The sequence below is a fragment of the Monopterus albus genome, unplaced genomic scaffold, assembly GCF_001952655.1.
Source record: "Monopterus albus unplaced genomic scaffold, M_albus_1.0 scaffold222.1, whole genome shotgun sequence".
Taxonomy (NCBI): domain Eukaryota; kingdom Metazoa; phylum Chordata; class Actinopteri; order Synbranchiformes; family Synbranchidae; genus Monopterus; species Monopterus albus.
In genome coordinates, this window is record NW_018128102.1 from 412,651 (window position 1) to 439,850 (window position 27,200).

Consider the following 27,200-nt stretch of genomic DNA (forward strand, 5'->3'; position numbering starts at 1 on the left):
CATGAAAAGGTGCTGCCAAACACACTGAAAGCAAATGAAGTAAAAACAACAATGGATGGGAGAAACAAAAAGGCAATGCTGGCAACAGATAGGAATAAGCATGTTGCAGCCAACAAGCTGCAAGGCAGCGATGGGTCAGGAAGACCTCCGCAACAAAGCAAAGGAAGAAGAGAGAGCAGCTACAGCAGCTTCTGAACGGTCCCAGGAAAGAGCTAGAAATGAGTTCTCATCTGTATTTTCTTAAAGGTAAGTCTTCATACCATCAGACTTGGGTACCACTTTTTTTTTTTAAGCCATGTTTAAGATATAATGAACTTATATGTGGAATAACCTCATTAAATTGTACACCTATAGCAAGCAAGCTAACTCACATTACATGACAGCTATATGAATGCCATGAATTAGGGCCTGCATCACAGTTTGTGGCTGGTTCTCCTACTAGGCTGCAGGAATAGGGGAGAAAACTGTTTCTCTCAGAGCGGATAGTAGTCAGGAAAGGCACACATTCCGCAAGTGGAGCAGAATGGCTGCGTTCACAGGTAACACTGATTGACGCGGTCGGCGCCTGTTCTAGACATAATTATTACAAAGGAGTAAACTGTGTTTTTCCTAAATGCCCTGAGCTTCTTTTGGGACACCGTCACCAGTGTTGGACATTTTCAACTAATTGTGAAACAGCACGTTAAACATTTTGACCAGCAGTTTTCATAAGAAAGAGACGTTACAAATTAACGCGCCTAATTTGTACAGGTATCAGGTGACACAAATGTTTCAAAGTATCTAGATGTAACATCAAGTAACTTGTTTTCCTGGCTAGCATAACCTAATTTGGTACATTAGCAACAATAGCAATTATAATATTGTTATATTGTTGTACAAATAGTCTCCAACAAAAGGTTGTACTTCATGTATTCTTTGTGGGGGCTAACCTTATCGATGGCTGTAGCCCCCAACCCTAGATGACAGTACAGAGAAATATCCAATCAGCTGTTTGTTAGCTCGGCGATGCTGTCACACTAATCACACAAATGTTTGTCCAAACACTGATTGCTGATTGACAGGCTCCTGTTGCCAGCTTACGTTTCAGTTTGCGATCAAGTCCCTCTCTGGGCTTTTTTTCAGTGCATATAACTCACCATTGTTTCAACATTGATTCTGATATGTCACCTTTTTACATTCACTCTGCTTACATGCAACAAAAACCACTTAAGCATTGAGCCTAAGTATTTTTTCTGGTAGGAAGAACCTGAAGTATACTGGTTTCTTGATATTTGCTTAGCTCAGACTTTATTTTCTTCCTATGTTTCATGTATTTTTCCTGACCCAGACAAAAAAATATTCTCATCATTCTCTGGGGTTCCTCAAAACATCTCCCAGAACTTCTGATCCTGGCAGTTTTAATTTGGTGAATCAAAGGATCTTTTCCCTGAGGGTTTGATCCTGGCTCTTTTCACAGTACAGTGACTGCCTTCTTCACGGTCTGACTTTTCTTCCTCTCAGGGGGACTGACAGAGGAGAAAAGACAGGGCGAGCGGGAAGAGGATGTGGAGAACTAGACTGAAGACAGATGGAGGGAAAAAGATGACAATACCAAGGCGAGCTGCAGACACGGAGACCTAGGAAATAGATGAGAAACAGCAAGTTCATCATCTTAACTGGCAGGCATACTAATCTCTCTTCTCTTTGTCAGACATCGTTTCTGTCTGTTTAACTCACCCTCATACTCCTTCACATTTTCTCTCTTTCTCCTCCTGTCTTAGTGATTTTCCTTTCATCGTTCTTCCTGTCCTCCCTCCTTCATCTCTCTTACCACCTCTGTTCTCCTCCTCCTTTCCCCCTTCCCATTGCTGTCTCGCCTTTGAGTCATTCAGAATAATTGCACTGCGGAGCTCTCCTTCGCTGGGTGCTTATCAAGATTTGGCTGCTATCTGCACACACAGCATGCCCTAACAACATTGACAAGTGTTTGCAGCCACACACGAGACATGCAGGCACACCCGTACACCCCTCTGTCAAGGTAAACAGGGTACCCTCTTGCACAGTGGGACCAATCACATGCTGAGAGCCACTTACAGTGCAACAATCAATGGCTCCGCAGGTGTGTGTGGGCTTCTTCGTTCAGCTCCCCAGCTGCACCTCTTATCTCTTTCCCATTAATCCATCGATCACCATTCTTCCAAAAGGATGAATGAGTCGCCAGTGATTCGCTTTTCTCTTCCCTCCCTTCTTTTTTTTTTTTTTTTTCTCAGTTTTATTTCACCAAACATTTCTTCAAGCTATGCTGGCTGTTCAGAAGCCAGAAGGAATGTAATAGATTGAAATAAATCTCACTAGGCAGAGAGCAGGGGCGTTGCTAGACATGAAGCTCTACCAGGGCCACACAATGTGATGAATCCTTTGAAACTGTACAGTGGATGGCTGGTCACACACCTGTCTCCATAGACACAGACAGCTTCCTCCACACTTTCCCTTCCTGCCTAAGTTTGTTTATTAAATGTGCATAAAACAAGCATCATTTGAACTGTGTGACAAGATATTATATTATAGTCTATTCATTAAATGCAGAATGAATAGTCCAATATAAACATCTACATGTGATGTATTATGCAACATACCTATCATTTATTTTATTTCACTGATGAATAGCGTTTTAAGAGTAGTCCACCTGGTTATGTACTAACTAAGGTAACGTCAGCTTGTTTACCAACTACAGCCAGGTCTTAAGTCTCTCACCTGATGCCTATGACAGAGAGAAACCACAAGAACTTTAGAGCAGAACATGAATATAAGTGGCTTTTCTTGTTTTTTTTTACACCAACCAGTGAGTTTGCAAGCTTTGGCTCCCATAAATCATCTGTACTTTACATTTTTGCTGACCAAACAAATACAGGTTATTTGCGTCCAGTCATTTCTGTACAACAATCAATTACCACATTACAACAGTGTAAGTTCACTGACAGACTGTCACTTAAATAGGAAAATGACTATAAATCAAAGAATGCTTGCTATGGTGGCCATAATTTTCATTTCTAAAATAACAGCACAGTCAGCAAAATAGTTCGGTGGAATAAGAGATGTGTCATAAATGGGTTAAAAACTGAAAAATGCCTGGTATTAATGATTCTGGACAGTCAGCAGGAGAGACATCACAGCAGAAACACAGTGTCAACAAATCTTGAAACTGAACTGGACTGAAACTTAGTTGAACTGAACAAGTTTTAAACCAAAAAGTGTGTGTGTGTGTGTGTGTGTGTGTGTGTGTGTGTGTGTGTGTGTGTAGCTGAGCTCTGCCCTCAGTCCAACACACAGATCTGAAATTGAATGCATGTTTAATTCCCAATTTCCACTTCTAAACTTGGCAAACAAAATCAAATAATAGCTTTTTGTTTTGTTTCCTGTGGTTTATTTCTAAATGGCAATTGAGAAACTGTTCTTTTTCTGATTTTGTTTGTTTGTTTGGATTAACTAGTCAATACTGATACTCAGAAGGAGCTGATTACTGTGGACTGCAGAGAAGTTAATATTGGAAATAACAAAATGGTAAAATAAAATATTATTTTGTTGAATTTAAGTGAATCAAATTTGCTTTTCACAATTTAAAAATTAATCCTCCGGTTTGATGATATTCCCCCCCCCATCACCCTTTTGATCTGTCAACACTAGCTATATCCTCAGAGATGGTCAACACACACAGTGTACTCTCTGACAAACTTTTCTCCCACCAAATCAAAGCTGAACTATCAAAGCACATCTTCTCAGGAGGTATAACAAGTGCACTTTTGCAGGTACACAACACACTACACTGAAATCAGCATCAAAGACGATAGGTTTGAAAAAATAACTCCATGAGCTTCATAATTCTTTCTCTAAGTGTTGTGTACTGTTGTAAGCAGCGCTGAGCCCTCCAATCATCCTACACATGCTTCATTCTCAACTCTTTTATCTTGAAAGTCTAGAAAAGCATCAGAAACCAGACCAGGTGCTTGAGAGACGGCATATACCTCAAGGTGATCAGAAAGAAGCAATACAGTCTACATGCTTTTGCTCAACAAGCAGAAGAAATGTCCAGTTGCTGCTTGTTTTCATTGTCATTTTAATCACGTCCATTTTGGAACTGTTGTTTTAATTGCTTCTGAATTCCACTTTGCCTCTTATGCAAATAGTGTTTGTTAGCTTTAATTGTGCTTTTAAAGCAGAAGTAATGCAACACTTTACATATGATGTGCAAATGTTCAATGGAAAAGACCCAATATAAAATAAAAGGATTTAGCATTTCTTAGCATTTATTACATTCATTTGGCAAATGCTTTGTTGAAAATGACTTTTTTTCCCTATGGATGTGGCATATTAAGAAAAAACTGGGCTTCAGTGTTTTGTTTACAAACGAACCTGTGGCATGAGGTGATAGGGATAACAACCCCATGTGTTACATACTGGAACATACAATGGACTCACTTTCTTCCAAGATTTAGATGAGAAGATCCATACCACTGTCATTTCTGATGGTTCAATATGAAGCTGGAGCCACTAGCTTAGCATAAAATAAATTCTGGAAACAAGTAACGAAGTGAGAGGTATCGTGAGGTTACCAGGTAAATCAACAACCCCCTCAAGCCTGTCATTTTTGCACTTGATCTAAGCTAACCGATCGCTGGCTGTACCTCCATATTTACCATAAGGACATAAGAGTGCTGTCAACTTTCTATATCTTCTAAAATGTTGAACATGGCTAAAATGTTGAATACTTTTTATTTGCTTTCTCTTTTTGTCTACTTTTTCTATTCTTTGTTTGTTTGTTGTCTTTCTTCTCCAAGCCCCAGGTCAATAAATACCTTTCAGTGTTCTTTCAAGGACATCACCTAACTCATTAGAAGCAATAAAAAGCCTTTCATGGGTTCACAAATGAATTGTTGGGTTAATTGTTTGTTTCATCCCCTCTCTTGATACAATGATTTTTGCCCTCATGGACAACAGCAGATTTTAATTATGCTGACAGGCGAAGAATGAAATACACACCTGGGCTGAGTAGTAACTCGACTGCCTACGCAGTGAAGCACAGATAACACACTGCTGCCAGTACATATGCACTTGCACATTAAAGTGCACAAACAAATATGTGCTAATCTCTGTCTCTCGCTCTCACAGTCAACAATGGATCAATTTAATGATTTAGTGCCATAAGTCTTTGTAGCGTCTTTGGGGGATTTCTCCTCAAGGCTTTATGTTCAGGGTGTTAATAGCCACTTTGCCATGTTGTCTTCCAATAGCTGAACTGAACAAACTTGTCAGATGCCGGTTAACTCCAATGGGGGTATTATGACAGAGTGATCCTGACTCAGCAAGTTGACCACAGACAGCAAAGTGCAAGAACTCACAGTAGACTGTATATAAAGATGGACTCTGACAGTTCCCAGAAGTAAGATCAATCACAGATCAATCACAAGTCAATCACCTCTTGGTGGCTGGTTGCAGAATAGGTCAGACACCCAGCGCCCCCTCATGTTAGTGGGTGAGACATGAGCCAAACAAAAAATTCTAAGTAAAAATTAAATTTGACAAAGGTGATTTCTGTCATTTTAGGTATATTATTGCACTGATTTGTGCAAAATGGTCATTTTTACATTTGAGAAGTTATTTGATTATATAAAAAAAGGGGTGAATTTCAGATTGACAACTTTGACTGGCTGCTGCATACTTCTGAGCAGAATCTGGTTGCAAAATACATCACAAAAGCAAAATGGCTGCCCCCGTATTTCTGATATTTTGGCTTCACTTTTACACAGCAGCAGAAAGTGGTGATGTGTCATCCATCTTTATATACAGTTTGGGGTTTACTAATTTCAGAAGGGTTGAAAAAAATCTAACCAACTGACCCTCAGGTAAAATTCAGGTTAAGTTCGATCCCAAGTTCCGAGAATGACCAGATTTTGTCAAAGATCAATAATTAACATCCATGCTCAAAACCATGAGGAAGCTTAAGTTGATTTGTCTCTGTCTTTACATGTATATCTATATTGGTCAGATTTTATTTCTAGACTGTCATTTGTTGATGTTGTCTTTAAAAAAACAAAACAAAAAGACATCTTCTGCTTGACTTTTTGTTGGTACACATTTATAAGATGCTATTTAACAGCACTGAAGTACCATCACAGGAAATAGTCAACTGTATTCATGTGGTATCCCAGGTGTAAGGTAGGTTCCCTGGAGAGGTGGTTTCAACTGTACTACAATGTTCAGTTTTATTCTGTAAAAAGCCATATATACTGAGGACAGGACTGACAATCACTGATCTATGCAGCTTTAAAATGTCTGAGTCCAAGACTGACCACTGAAATGTGATGCCATTTGCATCAAAAACCTCTGACCAGCTAGCGCCAATTTCCATAAATGAGGAAGCGAGGCAATCATCAATCAAAATCAAACTTCCAGATGCCAAATCCTAATCTGAATGAGTCATGATGGTGGCAAAGCAGTTGTCCCATCTCTTGCAAATTACTGGAATGAGACAGAGAGCCATTCAAAAGTGGACACAATCACATTCAGAATATGAATGAGAACCAAATTACCCTCATTAGTCAGAGTGCCAGGACTTGTATGCATTGTGAGATCTCCCTGTATGATATCAGCCAAGTGGTAGTAATCTACAGTAAATGAGCTACATGAGCACAGTGGAGTCTACGTTCCTCATTCTGGTAAAAGATGATTATAGTGTTTATCACTGAAACCAGAGTCAAGGTTGGAGAAAATTACAGACGCTATTGTATGGACAAGTGTGTGAAAATATTATTTCATCTTGACATATATTTATTCAATTCAGAGGCTGTAATCTATAAATTTACATTGAAAGAGCAGGCGTGAATTGTCTAATAGTACTTTATTAAGGTACTGTGCACTTTGATAAAGCATAAATACTGTGACACTAAAAATTGAGATAACACTAGCCCTTGTATTATTAGTGATTTTTATATTTAGTTTTAAACATTACGCAGCTTTTCATTTTTGTACCAAGTTAATTTGCAGAATTAAAGCTGCACTGATCAATATTTTTATATCAACGGTGGGTTTCATGAATATATGTAACATGAAATAGTGACAAACCCACAAACTCTGCAGTTCCCCTCAGTTCTTGGGATTGTTTTAGCATCTTTAAGCCTATTGGTTTGGCTGATTCCCATTTTAACTCCCGTTTTCTACTCGTATGGCAGCTGTTTTTCAGTGAAGAACTCTGATGAAAAAGCTGCACACAGACAATTTAAGTGTCTAGCTGTTGAGCATAGTGGAGCATTTAGCAGCTAGGGAGTCATACATTTCCTTCAGGAGTGGATGGAGACCAACTTAAAAATAATAAGGAAAGTGAACTCTGTAGCAATATAGAAACATGACCGAAAATGACTAATAATGTTACTCTGTGTCTTCTGGAAGTGTAAATAATTAACTGTAAGCCAACACCACCTTAGCCATAATAACTTACATTGGCGCTAACAATGCTAAAACACCATAATTTGCCAAATATGATGCCTGCCCACTAGAGGCTAACGCTGCTTTAACACAGCCTCTACTGTAACTCTTTACAAAACAAATATGGCTGCACAGTCAGTGATTGTAAGTTTTCAGACCCGGTTCTATCCTGGTTTCATTCAGACATTACCAATTTCACATTTATTTCACATTTCTCTACCAGACTTTATAAAAACATGGTAGCTTTTCTGAAACATAGCTGTAATCGCAACAGTATTAATTTGCTTGACTAGTCAATTTGATTGATTACTGAGCACAGTTTAGATTAAACATTACAATCTCTGTTGGAGAAACTGTTGAAGTTAAACATTTAAATACAGACATGTACTGTACATACCCATGAGATAATCTGTTTGAAATTGGCTGCAAATGTTTATATAACTACAGTCTATAGTCTATATTGTTTCTATATACTAAGATAATTTAAGTCCCCATGTGAGTCGTTAAATTTTCACTTTGTCTTGTGCATTTTGGTCAGTTTTCTCCATTTTAAACAAATATCGCCTGGACAGCACTGGAGAGTTATTAATACACACTTCACAATCTGGACTATAATTTCACATATGCTTGGGGTTGCGCTCTTGTCAGCAATTATATAATGAAAATAAACGTTGCACTTCTGTCCTCTTTGGGTGTATTTTATTATGGAAGTTTGGTGTGACTCCTGGTTCAGGTCAGGCTGGCACAGAAGCATCAAAGTTCTGTCTTAATTAAGATAAATATGTATATGTGTGTGTTTGTGTGTAAGCCCTAAACCAAGCCACAGGCAGTAGCAGATGGAGGCAGAAAAAAAGTTAGACACAGATGTGTCTCTGTGAGCGTGTGTGGCCTTGTTTACATATACTTGTGGGGATGGAACATGGGGCCGCACGCTATTTTGTAGGGACCAGAAGTCAGTTGTGGGGATTCATCAAATTTTACAAAAATGACAGGGTGTAAGGTTAGAGCAAGTGTTTGCTTTGGTTATGGTCAGGGTCCTCGGAGTGTGCAGACCAGCTCAGTGAGGTGGTCCTGTACATGTTTAACCCGAGTCTTAGCCTGGAGAGAGTCCCAGCCCTATGGAAGACATCCTGTGTTGTCCCGGCTTGCAAAATACCTCATCCTAAGGAGCCAAACCATTACAGACCCGTTGCCCTGACCTCCCGCCTGATGAAGACCATGGAGAGGATTGTCCTCGGCCACATCCGTGCCCAGGTGAGCTCGGCACTCGACCCGCTGCAGTTTGCATACTGCCCTGGCATCGGGGTTGATGACACCATTATCTACACACTGCATCGAGCCCTATCTCATCTGGAGTCACCCGGAAGCATGGTGAGGGTCATGTTCTTTGACTTCTCCAGTGCTTTCAACACAATCCAGCCGTCACTGCTGAGGGGGAAGTTGGAGGGGGCAGTTGTGGACCAAAACCTGTCCGCATGGACCATTAACTACCTCACAAACAGACCTCAGTTCGCAGGGCTGCGTGACTGTGTCAGACGTGGTGGTCTGCAGCATGGGGGCACCCCAGGGGACGGTGCCTTCCCCCCTTTCTGTTCACCCTCTACACGTCAGACTTCATGTACAACTCCCACCAGTGTCATCTACAAAAGTTCTCAGATGACACTGCCATTGTTAGCTGTCTATTGTCCATCATGCACAACCCCTCCCATCCCCTCCACCACACAGTGGAGGTGCTGAACAGTTCCTTTAGCACAAGACTGTTACATCCCCAGTGTGAGAAGGAGTGTTACCGTAGGTCATTCCTCCCCACTGCAATCAGACTGTACAACACATCACTGCAGGGATAAGATAGGTGAAAGTATGAGGGACTATGTAACAGTCAACATGAGGTGCAATACTCAAATCCTGGGGTAAAATGCATGGATAATATGCACATATGTAAACTGTACTTGGGAGTACTTGGAATTTATTTATCAGGATGTGTGTGCGGTGCTCGTTTCTCATGGTGTTATGTTGTTTGTTCTCCATTGCTGCTGAAACACTGAAATTTCCCCATTGAGGGATCAATAAAGTACCTACCTACCTACCTACCTAATGGTTAAAGTTAAGTTTGTGTGTAATACAGAGGACAGGGGAAGACATCCTCATAAATAATGGACATACCCAAGAAAAAGGACAGTAATGAGAAGAGTGAAAAAGAAACTCAAGCGCAGAGGTGTAATTAGACAGTGACAAAGTGGAAACAGTAGATATACATTTGTCACCTGAGTTGAAGGGATTAAAGAGCATCAGTGGAAACTTTCACATCATAGACAAATGGCAGACTCTGCAGCTACCATTAAAAATATTTATATAAAAATATTACTAAAATATACATACTTTAAAATGCTACAATTTTGCCTCTGTGTCCCTCACATAAAGCTACAGTATAGACACACACTAGAGCAGGCTGCTGTGGTGGGTTAGTCGAGTTGTTGAAAGCCTATGGGCGGACTTGTCAGTTCTCCTTGGCTTTTGAAACACACCCCTTCCCTTTCCTTCACCTCGTCCCAGTGTGCTACAACATGCCTGTCACTGCCCACACATCCTATTCACTCTGCCTGTGTGTGCATGTGTGCAGCCATTTTCATCTTTCTAGCTTGCACTTGAATGTGAGTGGGCATGCGAAGCACTGAGGATGTCTGTGGCGGAAGTAGCATGCGTGTAAAGAAAAGACTGTGTGTGATGCATGCCAGCGCAGTAACATGTATGAGTGAACAAATGAAGTGTGTTTGTGTATCAGTGTGTGTGTTTGCATGCCTTTCACAGCTCTGAAACCAGTAAACATCCTGCACTCATGCTCTCATCCCCCTTGTTGATGCCTTCCATCTATAAAACACACAAAGATGTCAGCGTGGGTGAAACATGCTTGTTTTTGCATCATGTAATCCCCACACGTAGATGCTCATTTGATTTAGGACACAGACTCATAAATAGTGACTCACTGCTGATTATGATCCAAACATTATAAAATTATGAAAACCAAACTGGTAAAATTGGCTCTGGAATGTTTGTAGTACCATCAATAGACATGAAAGTGAATACACCAACTATGAAGCATTTGCTTGATTTTTATAGAAAATTCTTCACTGTACTCTTTCATTTATTTTCAATCAAAATGGGATGAACAATAATCAGTGTTCAGACTAACCTTGCCTCTTTTTAATCAGCAGCATCTTCACCTCACTGAGTTATTCATAGAACCATTTTTATAAAATCAAGTTTGTCATAATGAGATTTTGAGATTTGAGGTCACAGTTTGTATCCGAGTATGTGTGTCAGAGAACAAATGCATCCTTTCGTCTTTCATCCAGTGCATGTACCTCTACAGTATGTGATGCAAACTAGAGAAAGCGACTGAAATCATGTGACTGGTGCAGCTGTCAGTCAGATGGGATCAGACTAAAAAAAGGATAGCAAAGAGCAGCAGAAGGGGGGAAAGGGAGGAGCGGGATGAGGAAAAGGAGGAGGCAAGGAGGCTTAACTATTCTAAGAGTGGGATTTATCCAGGAATACTTTGATCCCTCACATCAGCTTCACACCCAAGTTGTGCAACAAGTAATCGGCCTGCAAAAAAAAAAATGAATTCATGCTCAAGCATCTGGTGTCAACCAGTGGGAGTGGAATTACACATTTGTCTCAATGTGGTTTATGGAGAAAATGAAACAATAGAGAAAAAGCCTGTTGTGAATATCACTGAAGCATTTGTATTTGTGTGGGCTGGGAAACTGCCAGAGAGGAAGTGAAAAGGAGCAGAGGACAAGACGGGAACAGAAAGGAGAGAAGAGGCATCTCTATAAAATGAGGAAAATATATCTACACACATCTTCGCTTCTTGAGCCTGGATTCATTCATCATTTCTGCCCTCTATCTATATTTATTCAAAAAAATGCATCCTTATTTACTGGCAGCACAGTGGCACAGTGTTGTCACCTCAGAGCAAGAAGGTGCTGGATTCAATCCAGAAACCCTGCATCAGCTTTTCCTAGTCCAAAGACATGCAGGTTACAAAACTGTTAACTCTAAACTGTGTTTGACTGTGGGTGCGCCTGGTTGTCTGTGCCGGGCCTGTGATAGACAAGCAGATGAAGCCTAGTATTTTGATAGATATTATGTTGTAGCACACATGCAAAAACACATGTTAAATGATGTTACATTTTATATTGGTGTTCAATGCAACCACTGTCACTGATTAAATCAGAACAAACCAATCATGCATCAGAATTTACTATGGACTTTCAGACAAACTGTATATTTGCTTTTAAAGTACCACTCATCAAAAGCATGTTTTCACAATTATGTGGTTTTGTTTGTAGCACTGCAGGTTAACAATGAGTACAGCTCTATTCACATACAGCACAGCAGATTGCTGCTGTAAAAAAGGAAAAGCGATCGTCTGCCAAGAAAAATACAGTCAAACACAAACACACACACACACACACACGTACTTGATTTTGCTGTGTGGATGTGCCCTCCTATGGTGTTCAACCTGTGTGCTGACACCTCCAGTGTCAGTTATCTAAATGGAGAAACATCATGAGGCACCGTAGTAAAGGCTACTCTCTCTATTGTTACACTCAAGCAGTGGCAACGTGGTGAGATGCGGTGACCAAAGTTGACCCAAAACCATAACAGCTGGGTCTATCATCAAGTGATATTATGGAACCTTATAATTTACAAATTAGGCACTGTAGTCAAGTCAATCTTTTAATTTTTAAAACTCACGTTGTCTTCTGTCTGTGCCAAACGCTCATCCACCCACAATAATATGACATGGACTGTCTACAGCTGTAGAAGACACTTCAGTTGTGTTTCCATCTACAGTAACTGTCAAGTGCATTTTAAGCAACTTCTTTAACATGAAAACAATGAAAAATTATTGATCAGATGGTCTGAAGTGTATAAATACACTTTTAGACATCAGTATTTTCTCTTTGTCATCCCCTACCAAAATGGTCCAATCTTACAAAAACTGGATTTTTACTTACTTCAGTTCCAATCTTTTCTAAAATTTACAGTGCTCAAGATATCTGGTCTCATCTGTTGGCAAAGTACAACACATTCTTGCACATTCATACATACACATAAGCTACATTCGAACATCTCAGAGATACTATTTGTCTCCAGCCTTTCCTGTGTCACATTCCCTGAATTATCCCTCATTTCCTCAGCATGACTCCCACATTGCAGCTCCTCCCAACTATCATTATAACTGATGTGCAGTCAAAGGTGAAATCTCTCCCCTCATCTTCATTTACTTGTTACTACATCACTCTTTGTCCCCATTTTTCTTACTTATAGTCCCTCAACATCTCCTTCACGACATCTGGTGGCATAATTAGTGGCACCATATGGCACACAACACTATAAATGCAATGTGTGCATCAAGCCTGTGAACACGCATGATGCAGATAACAGCATTTATCAGCTGACATAGCCTTTTTCAAGAGTGAATGTGTACAGTATGTCTCAGCCACTGTGTGTGTGTGTGTGTTTATTAGATAAATGATGTCCTAACAACTGTCACTCAAGAGCACACCCCTGCCATTCAACACCCTCCTAGTGACGCCTCTGTTCCTCTATACTCTATCAGCATTCACATAGAAAAATACTTGAATAATAACCACAAAATAAAAACCAAAGTTTCCAAGTATGCTAAGTGAAGAGTCACACCTAACTTTATTCCATCGAGGGATTTGATTGTCCTACTTTTTGCCAATATGGCAAATTTACCATATTGCCCTTCATTAGATGGAGTTCTGTCCAATTTCCCTTTTGCGGAAGTTTCCTCTCAGATGGCTGAGGAAAGACGTGGCTTGATGGCCCACATAACAGACACCGTTATGTGGGCCATGTACTTTTTGTCTCTATATTTTTGTCCTCCGCAGCTACATACATGAGAAGGTCAGAATATTAGGAAAACCTTGAATATAAAGTAGTCCAGTACAACAACACCTTTAACTATGACATAAATAATAAACATAACTGAATTTAAACGCTTATGACAATTTCACCAAAAACTGAAACATTTTTAGCTTCATAAACACAGATTTTAAGGTAGGAGTGTTGCACTGAATTGTATAGAATTGTAAAGGTGTACCTACTAAAGTGGCAGGTGAGTCCGTTTCGGAGTACTTCTACCACTGCTTGCAAGAAACCAGTGCTTTATTTCTTCATCACAAAACAGTACAATCCTATTTCAATCCAATTCTTCACTCTCACTTTTCTTGGCTGGCATGTTCGCCGTTTTTAGACAAAGTACTGACGGCTCTGTTCCCAGCCTGGAACCGCACTGTGGAGTGATTGGCGTGTATGCAACATCCTGAATATGCATGGACCGTGTCTATGTGTTTGTCAACACTGTGAAATTGTCGCTGCACTTTTCTTCTCCGTCTCGTCAGTGCTCCTTCCTTCCAAAAGGCCTCACATCCCCCCACCATCATATCTCTGAGCCCATAATAGTGTCACAGCAGTGCATTTTACAGCCTCTCCTCCTGCTAAGTTTTCTAATGACATTGCTGTCGAACGTGGTGAGTCAGGATTCAACTTACTCGCGTCTTTTCCACTTTGTTCTACGTGAATCAAAGCTTCACTCGCATTTTTTCTGAACACAATTCAGACAGCCCATCATTCCTGAGTATGAGAGTGGGTTCTTTTATGCTAACTGTCAAGTAATGAAAATTGTTATTGCCCACGTTTTCTTGTTTGCAGAGGACAGATTAAGTGCATTTTGGTTATTGTTATTGCATGCAAGAGATAAGCAACATTGTCATTTGACGTGTGACAGATGCTAATAGGGTGTTTAGGATGTCTCCAGATACCGCCACTTTTTTGTTTGCATAAATTCACAAGGACACATACTTCTTATGAGTGTCACTGTTTGCACTCAAAAACACTTAACAGCAGCATGTCAGTCTTTAATGTAAAAGTTTAAAAAAGTACAGTAAAAGTTAAAAATCAAAAATGTTCTACCTTCATATTTAAATGATGTACAGTCAAGTTCTTTAAAATGAGGGACTCTGGGGGGAAGGGGGGGTTTGTACTATATTTTGCAACTTGTCAAATGGTAAAGACAGTTTCATTTGACTGCATCAATCTGTGGCAAATATCTGTGCCTCCCGGTCATACGCCCTTTACCTGCTGTCAGCTGCTGATCAAGAATTTTAATGTGTGTTTTGGAAAGCCATTTACACATATTCAAACAGAAAATGCACTAACACACACACACACCTCTGGGGTCATGGCTGCAGCTGTGGCTTGCATGTGAGTGACTGGAATATCTCCACGGTAGTCACAAGAACTGATGCTAGCGTTCCACTGTATTGATGCTTCAGCTGACAGGAAGAAAACGTTGACCTGTGTCCTTACATTTCTGTCACGGTTCTTGGCCTGATCTCAGTCTGCCCCCTGTCTATCCCATCCTCACTTCCACAGGCCCTCAGACTAGAACACCTGCACTGCAGTAGCATGCAGGTTGTTGGGCAGTGAAGGTGTACAAGCAAGACCCAGGGTCCACGTGTCACACACACACACACACACACACACACACACACTACTCCCTCACTAACCCCTCTGCCATTCTGTTGTCTCTGAAGTGTCACCTTATCAGATTTTGTGAGCAAATGAGGGGTTCATTAAAATCTAATGCTGCCCCCCCTTCCCTCTATCGCCCTCTTCTCCTTCCCACCTGCTTTACTGTGTTACTCTATCGTAGCATCTTGTTCCACTCCTCTCCTGTCACTCTCTCGCTCTCTCTGTCGGCTTTGACTTTAGCTCTCAGCTGTTTCTCTCTATATTTCTCTCCCCAGTTCCCCCTGCTGCTCTTCTCCCTCTGCTTGTCAGTATAACTGCTCCTCTCTCCAACATTTTCTGGAACTCACCCTGATTAAAAGTGGCTAGACTGGAAGCCGAGTATTAGTCACAAATTATCAGAATGTTTGCTTTAATTAGCTAATTATTGAATCACAAAAATGATCAAATACTGTTCATACCAAGTTGCATTTTAAGAATATCAAAGATACAATGTGACTCACTGGCACAGAAAAACAGGTACCTCAGCAAAGCCAGACTACATCTTGTGAGCTTGGCTTTTGTTAGAAGATTTAAGTCTGGAAAGCATCAGCTGACACTTGAGCACAGCTACAGAGAAACCGGTCTGGTCAGACAACAAACACGCCTAATTACAACTCTGCAAGTGTGGTCTTCATCCAGTCAGGTGGCTTATGCTGATAACAAAAAAACAGAGAGACTTGTGTATCACACATCCCAGTTGAAATTACTTTATCTAACGCCAGTGAAGCTAGTACACACAGGACACAGAACAAAACTAAAATCTAGCATTTTTCCATTTCCCTAATGTCCCTTCTATTTTTTTGAGTCACTCTCTGCCTCCTGCTCTCTGTTATCCCTAAAGTCATTTACAACAGAGCGACACCAGACATTATCATACACCAAGGACTCCATTAAACTCGTATTGCAAACTAAACTGAGCAGCCTCACTAATAGGCTGCTGTACAGCTCGAAGCAAATTTTCTCCCATATCATATAGTACACAAGAAAATTGAATGGCCTTAAAACTGCAATGTGCGAATTTGAGAAAAGAAAAAATCTAATACATTTTACTTTAAAAGGCTGATTGGTGTGTGGCCACTTTGAGAACAGGCTTTAATGCACAGTGTTGTTTATTGAGGAAACACATTTGGTTAAACCTCTTAAAATCATTCTGTGAAAAATATTTTATAACAGCTGGTAAATACAGTATAGTCAGTAGTCAACTCATCTGGCTTGATTAAACATTCCTGATGTGGTCCTTGCCTCATATCCGTGGTGGGGATTTAATCGCTTTTATTCTGCTGCCTCTTATGATTGTTGTTCAGCATAACTGCTATAGTTAAAAAGATGACGCCGCTATGCACAGCCAAGTCGGCGCCAAGTTGCCGGCCTCATTGCTGTTGTCACCCCAGTAAAATGTGGCATAGCAAAGCATCATTAAGCTGCAATGTTATTCTGCACATTTACACTTCACTGCAGATGGAAGAGAACTGTAGTCTACAGAAACCTGAGAAGGAAGCCAGAACAACACCAGCTGAGTATAGTATGATAAATTCATACGGTATAATGTGGTACAGCATGATTTTTTTTCTTTATTTTATGATATTATAGAAACCAATCTAACTTTGAATACCCCTGTTTCTTAGGGCCTACTTCTGACTGTTACTGGAGGAGAAGATGTTTATGTATGGAACTATGCTTTAGTTCTCCTTGAGAGTCTTTGTATTTTTTTCTTAGGCATCTGCCGCTTATTGTCATGTTCTTTTGACATATTACATAGACAGGACCTCAATGCATGAAAAACACACAAGTGAGGAACATGACAACCCATTTGAGACTTGAGAAATATGCCGCTATACTGTACAATTTTCTGATCTCTGCAATTCCATCTAAATAAATTAATTTTACTCTGAAATTAAGCAGTTTCAAATATTGGTGTGACCTGGCTTTTAGCATGTTTCTGACTCTAGCTGGATTATATCTTCTCATCTGCTCGCCATTGCTGCAGATTTTTCAGAAAACATCTTCAGCCGTCTTCTAGTCTTTTCCTCAAGTTTTCAAGTCTTCACTGTGGGATTTACAGCCAGAAAACCTAAAAAGTTGTTTTCTATTTTCTCCCTTATCATTTGACTGTGCATCCGCTTAGGCAGTCCTCTCCAGTTTACATGCTGTACTGTGCCAGCAGCCTGCCTCAGCCCACCAGTTTCCTGCTCAATCTCACTCACAGCCTGCCAGTCTTCTCCTATGGTCTACAACCAGCCTGTACCCATCTGTCTCAAGTCATTACTCTTCAGCTACCTCCAGTCTTCCTTCAGCCAACACATTCTGGTCTCCTGTGCATTGTCCTCTGGTGCCTGCTGACCACCTCCATTTTTTCAAAACCCCTCCATTCCACTAAATGACTGTCAAATAAGATTTCCTTTAACTTTACACCTGCCTCAGTCTCTTTGGGTCTGCTTTTCGGTCTAATCTCAAAGTCCTGTCAGTATGGGGTTTACTCAGTCCCTCTGGATCTCTGATAGATGCCTCTCTGCTAACTGACATTTAAACTGATAAGACCCTTCTTTCCAACAGTTCCTTTACCCTAAAAAATAAACTTCACTTAACTATAAAGTTCCTGGACCTATATACAGTATATTATGAAACGCACATGGTTAACTCAGTCCACTCATGTGCACTACATGTAGATATACTTTACTTATGGTCATGCTTTTCAGCTTTTAGCTGTAAATTGTTGGTGCAATCTGCCGCATTACTTTGCAGAGCTCTCAAATGCCAAATAGCTTTCTTCTTTTAGCAAAATAGGACAGATGCTCTTATCCTCTCAGCAAAATAAATGTAGTTTCTTGTTTGTCTCTTTATCCCTGAGAGGTCCCAGTTGGTTTACAATGAGCTTAATCTTCATTCAAGCCATGTTCTGAAGTTTCCACATTCAACTACACAAAGTGGAAAAGACATCACAGGTGGACTTTTAGCTTTGTTTGCCAAGCAGTAAGAATTAAATACAATATTAAAATGAAATTTGCTGCTGATGTAGTTTGATGTTTGTTCATAAATCAGAAATGAAGCTGAAATTTAACGTAGTCATTTCATTTTAAGACCGGACACTGCTGCATAAAAACTTGGTAAGCGAGTAAGAGACAGAATAGCGCTGCTAGCGGAGCCCCTTCTGTCATCTTGTCACAAAGAAAGAGAAGCAAAATTTTCAACCTTTTTCAGGGGAAGTTAAAAATGACTGCTTAGGATTGAAACCTTTTCTAACATTTACAGTTGCAAATAAAACATGAAAACAGCAAACAGCTTATTTCTGGCACAGAAAATTGTGGGTTTATTTCATTAAGAAATTATTCTTACATGCACTTCCTCAGTCAACCTGTCGTGTACATATGTAGCAATGTTTACTGCAAGAAGTTTTTAATTCCCAGTCAGTGGGGACGCATCACATGTGGCATTAGAAATGTATGTGGTACAAAATACTATAGGTTTTCCTGCTTTCAAGTAAGGATGAGCAATTTTTGAATATTACATCAAGTATTTCATAGACTATAGTTTTGTCTTAAAAACAAAGGGCGACTGTTTTCCCTTGCCTTTACTGGCACCAGGAAATGAGGTCAGTATATCATTTTACTACAGTGCCAAATATAAACAGAAACATGCAGAGACTAGAGCCATCAAGAAAAACGGTCACAACAAGACAAGACGGGATAAACTGTATGATGATAAGGCATGTGAGCTGCGCAGTCATTTGACAAGCATTGAAAAGGTGTCTCTGACCACGGATGCATTATAAAGGCAACTAGAAAGTACAGAGTGCTGTTCTTCAAACTAAAGCAATGCTGGAGCGGCGTATTGCTGAAAACCTGGCAAATGTGCTTTCCACCGCTGCAGAACAATGATCTTCTCACAGGATAAAGGTGTTCAAGTCCAGTGTGAGACCTTGTGGGTTTTAAATCAATGAGTGTTTTAAACTAAGCCATAATCTTTTCCTAAACCCAACCACAGAGCATCTGTGTATAACATCAGTGTATTTACTGATGTTGTGTGAAGTACCTTTGGCATCTTATATTAACACAACAGAACTAAGATTGTTCTGTATTGAATACCTTATGTACGCCAAAATCACTATCAGACAAAACGCACCTGGCATCAGTATTTGACACCCTGAGATGAGAACATGTTGAACAGTGTTAACATGGAGGGTATGAGAGTACAGTCCCAGCTGTTGCGTCTCATCTGTACTTCTTTAGAACAGAGATTACCAATGATTACAGCTGTGAGTGGACACATGTTTTTGGTGTGTATTTTCTTCTGAGTGCTTGTGCAAATGCTTTGAATCTGATTTGCTCTCCTCTTGAGACTGTATGGAGAGGCTCAGTGTTTTGGATAATGTTGCACTCCAAGGCTCTGCTGGTAATTACCTTCCTGAAACCGGCTAAATAGAATCACTGCTGACTGCAGTCTTTTTCTTATTGTTCATTTAAAACTGTGAAATAGTTCATGATGGAAGGAGCAAAGGGGCATAAAAAAGTTAAATCGATACCACATTTCAAAACTGCTGTAAGGCAATATCATCTTTTCTTGCATTTACTTCTCTTGTACTCAGGTAGTACACTCCTTGAATTTGTTACAGCTCCCCAAATTACTAAATCCACTGTTGGGTTTTTTTGATAGTCTGCAAGGACACACTGTAACTCAGGCAGTGTATGCATCAAGACAAAGTGATCATAACCTATTTTAGTTTGAACATGCAGCATGGTTCAGGCCGACAAACCCACCGCTCTGATCCAACAACATCTTGGATTACATTTTGTACAGACTTTAAAGGTGCCGAGAGGATAAATCCTACTGACACTGCTGCTCCCCTGACTGTACCTCTAGCATCACCAGGAGCTCAAAGTGATCACTTAACCTGTGAAATCCCTCAAGATCTACTAGATGGACTACCACAAAATTTGTTGCACACATTAATGGATAGGTTATTGCCAACTTTTTATCTAGTGCCACCATGAAGTTAACATTGGTTTTTAATTCAGTGTGTGATTTTGTTTTAATACACATTCATTTTAGTGTGAAATGTAATATAGTTTTCACTCTTCTTTTCCTCTAAAACCATCATCAAACCAAAACTTATATTTGTCCAGTACTTTGGTTTATGACCAAATGTATATCATGGAAGATATTTGCCATAAAATTACAGCTAGAGGCAGGCAAAGTAATTATACTGTACAGTATCAGTATTTAGCTATAAATTTATATTGCCCTCCTTTTCATTCATGCAACTTTTTATGATGTTATTAAAATATCATGTCAGTATGTTTTACAGGTTTTGTCTCAATGCGGATTGTGTGAGGACACTTATAAGACTCGTCTGGATTAAAAATGACTAATAAAAAAAACCTAAGACTACATTCAGATACAAGTTCTCTTAAAACATTAAAAAGTATTAAGGTCATCAAAGGTGTACCTTCACAAAATACAGTATTGTTAGAAATACCGATCCATTCCAACCCTTCAGAAAACTAACTTGTACTGCTTTACATTATCGTAAGCTTTAGGATAAACATTGTTTATTTAGGGAATTGTAATCAAGTCTCAATACCAGTAGTGAGCCCTATACTACCAGTGCAGCTTAATAAATTAATATGCTAAACTAAGATGGAGGACATAATAAAAAAATGATACCTGTGCAATATCTGTACAGTATGTTAGCATGCTAGCATTAGCATTTGGCAGCTATGTTCCACACAGCACCATCAGTACCAAGTCTATGTGCAGCTTCAGTTTTGGTGAAATACATTTTCTTTACTACCCAACTCCTTTCCTTTCTCTATCCCTTCCATTATTTTTCACAGCTTGTAACAGGCAGCTTAGCCATGCAGTCAGAGTGACAACTTGCTTAAGCCTCAAGAAAATAGAGTGACACTCAGAGCTGATACCTGGACCACTCAAACAACTAATACCTGTCAGGCTGTCAAGTTCAACTAAAGTCAGGAGTTACCTGCAACAAAGAAATTTAGACAATGCTAATGACAAGAAGTAAAGGCTCAACAAATTGCAAGCCCACTTTTATAGAAATAAACATCATGCCAAGGATTGATTTTCTTTTTCTTTTGAGGGCTATTCTCACTGACAACGGTCTGGAAATATGAGGCACAGAGGATGCCATTGTTGTCGTGGCAACCCTCCCAGAGCTGAAATTATGGTCTGTTTGGCCATTTGGATCATAGCTGTCGTCCAGAAGGTTGATTGCATACCAGCTGTTTGAAACATTTTATAGCGTAACCAGCACAATGTCAAGGTTGTTATTATGCACTTCTCTTTCTGTCTTGCTTCCCTTCAGTGTTTTTTGTCACCCTCATTTGGCTTCAGTAAATGTATGAATGTTCTTCTCTTTCTGTTTTCATCTCTCAGACTCATTGCACCATTTCCTGAGCTACTTTAACCATAGAAGTGATATGGATTTCACTCTTCGCTGTTGTCTAGGTGAGTGATTGTGTGTGTGTATATAAGTGCATCCGCCTGATGTTGTCATATCCCTGTTGACTCTGCGTTAATGGAATTAACTGGAGTTGCCAGTCACCTTTTGGTAAGAGGTGAAAGATACAGTATATTCCCCCAGAGAGAGAGAGAGGACATGAGCCATTAACTTACTGGAAGTTCTGATTACATTTCACCAGTAAGTTTGTACACACACCCTCACACAGTCCTGGTTTAGGCCTCTAATAATATTTTCCTTCATTAGAAAACCATTAATGCGTTGTTGTTTTATTACCAGTTTGCCCATTTGTCCTCTTACAACAGCCACAACCAGAAGAGGATGAACATATTTCCTTCTGGCATCAGTACTGCTCATTTTCAAAAAGAAAAAGAAACATCTATAACTTCCTGACACCACAAGTGTAGAAAAAGATTATTTGCAAAAACTGAAGGTCTGTTTCATTAGTGATGAAGAGTACAGCAAGCACATCTCCAGCATTCAGCTTAATCTTCCTTATATTAAAACTTGGTTGGGAAACTTAAGAGTTTCACACATGAAATATTTGTGATTAAATAAGAATGTCTTGCCTTATACAGAATCCGACACTCACGATATACAACTACTCTACACCAAACTATATCATTATGTACGTGAAGCTGAATGAGGGAAAGATGTTATTTTCTCCTCTTGAGGTCACCAGTGTAATCGCTCTCTTGAAGGTAACCCTGCTATTTTTACAACAGGGAGAGGAGGACTGATGGTTAGAGAGGTTTGGAGTGGGATTATGTGGGATGCAGAGAGAAGACAAGAGGGGAGCTATTTGTGTGGGACATCTGCACAAAGGCCTGTTCTTCTCTGTCATTTTGTTCTAACAGTTGAATTATACTGAATAATACCCGCTTGAATATGACCATGTTTCTACATTTTTCCACAGGACAAGTGACATTTTTGAGCCAAATTCAACCTGACAGGTTAAAGCTACTCTACCTATTTTTTTCAGCCAAGTACGACTCAAAAGAAACTGACACCATAATATGGTTCTGCATTGAATTTACACCATAGATGCAATTTAGACAACGTGTAGCCTCGTACCCTACGTCACCTCTGTGCACCTCTTCAGAAATGTAACATCACAGCATTGCAGACCACAACAACTGTGACTGGTTGTGTCACATTTCCTCGTTCATGTCTCTCAGTGGCCGGAAAATATCCTCCGATGTCTTCTCTCTCATCTGCATTGCAGTAATTTTAGTAAAAGTAACTACTGTTCAACATCCATTAGTTTTAACTCCAACATGACCTGCTCAGTTTCAGTTGCCATTGTTAGTAAGTGATGAAAAAACGCAACACAGTGCCATAGAAACCCCATCACCAACTAGTGTTTTGGTGGTGTAATTACAGGGTGACACAGAAACACCAGCAGCACGAGTACAGTAAGCTGTAGGCCACTTGAGTAGCCTATAGCATCGGCCCTGCATAGATTCAACACAAAACCACAAATCAAGCTTTAGCTGCTCCTACCTGCTCTTTGCCCCTCACATCAGGTCCTATTTATTAGCAACAATGTAAACTATGATCTAACAAGTCTGACAGTCCAGTAGAACACTGCTAATGTGTCACAAAGCACTAACACAACATAAAGCTACACGAAGCTTACTCCCAAATTAAAATCATATTAATTCAATACAAATGTAAAATCATGACCATGCTCCTCAGCAACAAAATGTGTGGATTTATGACCCAACTAATTATGGGAACTTCTTTTATCTTGCTCACTGAGAACTTTGTCATAGTTTGTGGAGGTATCTTCTACATCTTCTCTGCTGACTCTAGATATTTTTTCTTGAATTATTAACCACTGTGAAGGACTATCTTTTCCTAACAATGTGGGTACATTTTCAGTTGCACACTGATGCTGCAAACATCCTATGACACCTCATCCCAGCAGCTCTCTGCAGTAACTATTAGAGTCAGGTTCACTGAACCATCTCTAGCAGAAACTGTGATTTAGAGAATCAGCTGCCGTTATGTCACTCCTCATCTATTCTTTCTCCTGAAGTGGCCACACTGCACCACTGGGTTCACTGTCTTTCATCACATCATCACAGGTAGGCAAGATGTGCACTTGTCATTTGAATATTTGTAGGTTATCTTAAAACTTTTAGAAGTCCTACAAGCTCTTCCTTTCGCATATGTGACTCTAGCCTAAGTGTTATACTTTTAATTTTCATTTCTTTTTTGGGGGGGGGGGGGTGCAGCAACTCAGGATCTTTTTCCCAGACTCAGAGCTCCATGTAATGCTACCTAGACAGTAAGGATTTTATAAATGGTGCTGTCAAACAAAAATTCTAATGTTGCCATGTTTATGTCAGCGCCAACAAACCGAGCTGAAAATTTAAATTGCACAAACACAAGTGTTAAGGAAATCGCAAAGGATGATGTCACAGGGTCAAAAGGGAGGTATGAGAAAAGAGTTTGAACTGAAACTTAAATGAATGTAATTATGTGGTGGTAATGGGCCTGCTCTGCCTCACTTCCAGGCTAATTCAGTTAAAAGAATGAGAAGAGGACATGAGCGTGAAAGCACCAGAGGTGAGACAGAGGTGTGTGCGTCAATATTGTGTGTGTGTGTGAGAGAGAGGGAGAGACAGAAGTGAAACTGGGGAGTGAAAACTTGATCAGTGGAAAAGGAGAGGAAACCAGAGCCAAAGAAACCAAAGTGCCAGTAAGAGAGCGAACTGACTGATATTAGATGTGATGTAAACCATTTTCTCATATGAACTCAGTGTCTGGAAAATCAGGCCCATATTGGTGGCAAATAAGTGAAAAAACCAACATAAAGAGTCTTAGTAAGATGTTGGTCACCACATGCCACCAGAATAGCTTCGGTGGGTGGAGTCGATTTGTCTGTACTGTAATTTTACCATCAACAGCACCTTAAAATACCCATCACTGCCTCTCTGTGGTTTCTCTCTGGATGCAGCAGACTTCTCTTCTTTATTAAAGTTTCACCAGCAGCTGCACACAAACTCTAAAAAACATTCCAGGAACATCCCAATGATAGTTTAACCCTCATGATACTGATGATGTCACAGCATTACTAAAGGCCACAAAAGGCTAAATAAATGTCCCATACAGACTGACATGACAATATGTACTTGCAGTCTTTCATAGAGGCACATATGTCACAATTTGGCTGCATACAAGCCCACCTTAGAGTCCATTTTCCAACATGCCTCCAGCTACACTTGTTATGGGGTATTCACACATACAGAAACAAAGTAGCTGGCTGGCACTGGGTTCTGGTGACACATCTGGGCACATATGACAGATACACTGTAGTGTGTATGTGCTTTACTCCATGTCCTGATACACAGCTTGTTTACAACTGAGCAGGCAATTGTAAAGTCGAAGTCCAAACTACTGAGGACAGAAGGACGCAGTACTCATATTGTACAACTGGAACATCGGCATCCTCGCTGTCAGACTACTCTGCTCTGAACCAGACGTAGCTGCCTACCAATACAGCTTGGTCTGCTAGCGAGTACTCACATCTCCAAAAACCTCGGAACACATTTCTAAATTGGATAGACTGGCCACACATTATCAATCCAAGTGGTTACTTTCTTACTTAAAAAAAATGTCAGAACCTAATACCAGTCTTAGGATGAAAATGATAGCAGCTTTGAGCCTGGCTCCAAATCTCTGCCATCAGGCTCTCACCCAGTTCTCGCTGCACAGAGTAGATCATTCCTCAGCTCTGGTTGGTAGAAATAGTGCAATGAGGCTCCAGCATCAGGTAGTCGTTGAAAGAAAATCTGTTTACCTGTGTTATGATTAACCATGCTTAAACCTTAATGTTTTGTGAGTGCGTAAACTTCATTTATAGATGTAGAAATATTTAATCTTTAATTATGTAGAGATGAATGTCCTGCATGTCAGTGAAAGCCAAAAAGTTATCTGGGCACAACTTGTCTTGTTACCATGCTACATTCAGTCTGTTTGTTCAGTTACATATTTAACAACTTATCTGGTTAAAGGTTAAATACAACAAACTCTTTAAAAATATTGAAGAGATTTTTCTACTGAACTCAAGACAGTACAGACAAAGCACACTACCCTTTTACAAGCAGCCTGCTTGGAGTACACATTCCTGTAGATTAAGCTAGCTCACCAGCATTGATCACTGCAGCTACACTGTCACAGTCATTTCTGTCTGGTTTCTCTCTCCTCCCCCAGACTCCAGGCCTCTATGCTCCAGCACAGCAGTTGTTCCAGTTGTATAAGTTTGGCACAGCACTTCTCCTCAGTCTTTCAATCTGTCACCACCTCTCTTAGGCTCCGACATATTCCGGAAAGATGAGATGGCTGCAAATTTGAATATGAGGTGTTATGAAAACTGACCTTGTTGCACACTAATTATCCACCAACTCCTGAAAACGTCAACTGATGGGAAGGTGTTTGAGCAAATGGAGGAACTCAGCAGTGTTACAGTGTGAAGCTGTTTCTGTGTTGGACAAGGTGATCCAATTACATGGAAAAAGAAACTGAATATGAAATTTTCTAAGACACTTTGTGTTCCAGTAAAATATCAACAACAGCCATAAAGTTAGGGCAGGTAACTTGTGCATAAACATAAATGTCATCAAAGTAGCATTTAAATACAAGAAGCAGACACACTCACTTGGCAGTTAAGCGGGTGCACCAAGCTAAAACTACTGTACACAGTACTACAGTAAATCTTCATGAAAGCCGACGGTCCAAACTGCTCAAACTGTTTTAGAGAGGTGCTAATTCAAGTGTATGATCATTTTGGAATCTGTAGTTTATGCTACTATTGAATTGTATTGCGTTATACTGACAGGTGTTCCTGTTATTTTTCCCACCCTATTAACATCTGTGAGGCTAGGCTAAATTAGGTGTACGTAATAAACTGCCAACTGATTGTTTACATCACATTTAATGTCCTGAAACTTCAGGAGACCAAGTCACTTCTCTTGACTCTCTCTCCCTGGTTTGTCCTTTTCTTCCACACTTTCCCTTCTCCCTCTTCCTTCCATTCTTCTCATACCCATTATAATAAACTAACCGCAGATACATTAAACCAAATCGTTATGAATCATTTTTATGCTGCTCTGTAATAAATATAGCCAGCCTAAATCTAATTAACCTTTTTCAGGCCTATCAGCTTCCAGATGCTCTGTATGGCTAAGGAAGATTCATCTCTCTCTCTTTCTCATGTTCTCTCATTCCCAGGCTAATAATGATGCAGGACTGTGTGTTTTCCAGCTTTCCTTTAGCCGTTTCATGTTTAACAATCCTCCAGCAGGTCTTTTCATGTTTGTATGTTTTATATTTTAATGATGTGTTTTGCCAGTCCTATATCCTGAATTCCACATCTCATACAGTAGAGGAAGATATATATTTGGCAGCTTATGCCCAATTGCAAAGACGGAAAAAACAAGTACTGTATACAACATGTTTAACTCGATTCCTCCCCCATCATCCTGTTCTCCCTCTTCCTCCTCTCTCTCTCTCTCATTATTCCTTGCTTTCTGAGTTGCTCTTACCTTTTTGAACCAGAATACATTTCCCTCTCTCCCACTGTATTTTTCTACTCCTCTTTTTTTGCTCTCCGTGTTTCTGTGCATCACCTTTTCCCTCTGCATCTCCC

General features: G+C 40.0%; 1 long non-coding RNA gene across 2 annotated transcripts in view; it reads right to left on the minus strand.

Annotated features, from left to right (window-relative positions):
• The window catches only part of LOC109971354 (uncharacterized), an 88,045-nt gene that overhangs the window by 17,603 nt on the left and 43,242 nt on the right, over positions 1 to 27,200 (minus strand). The window lies entirely within an intron of this gene.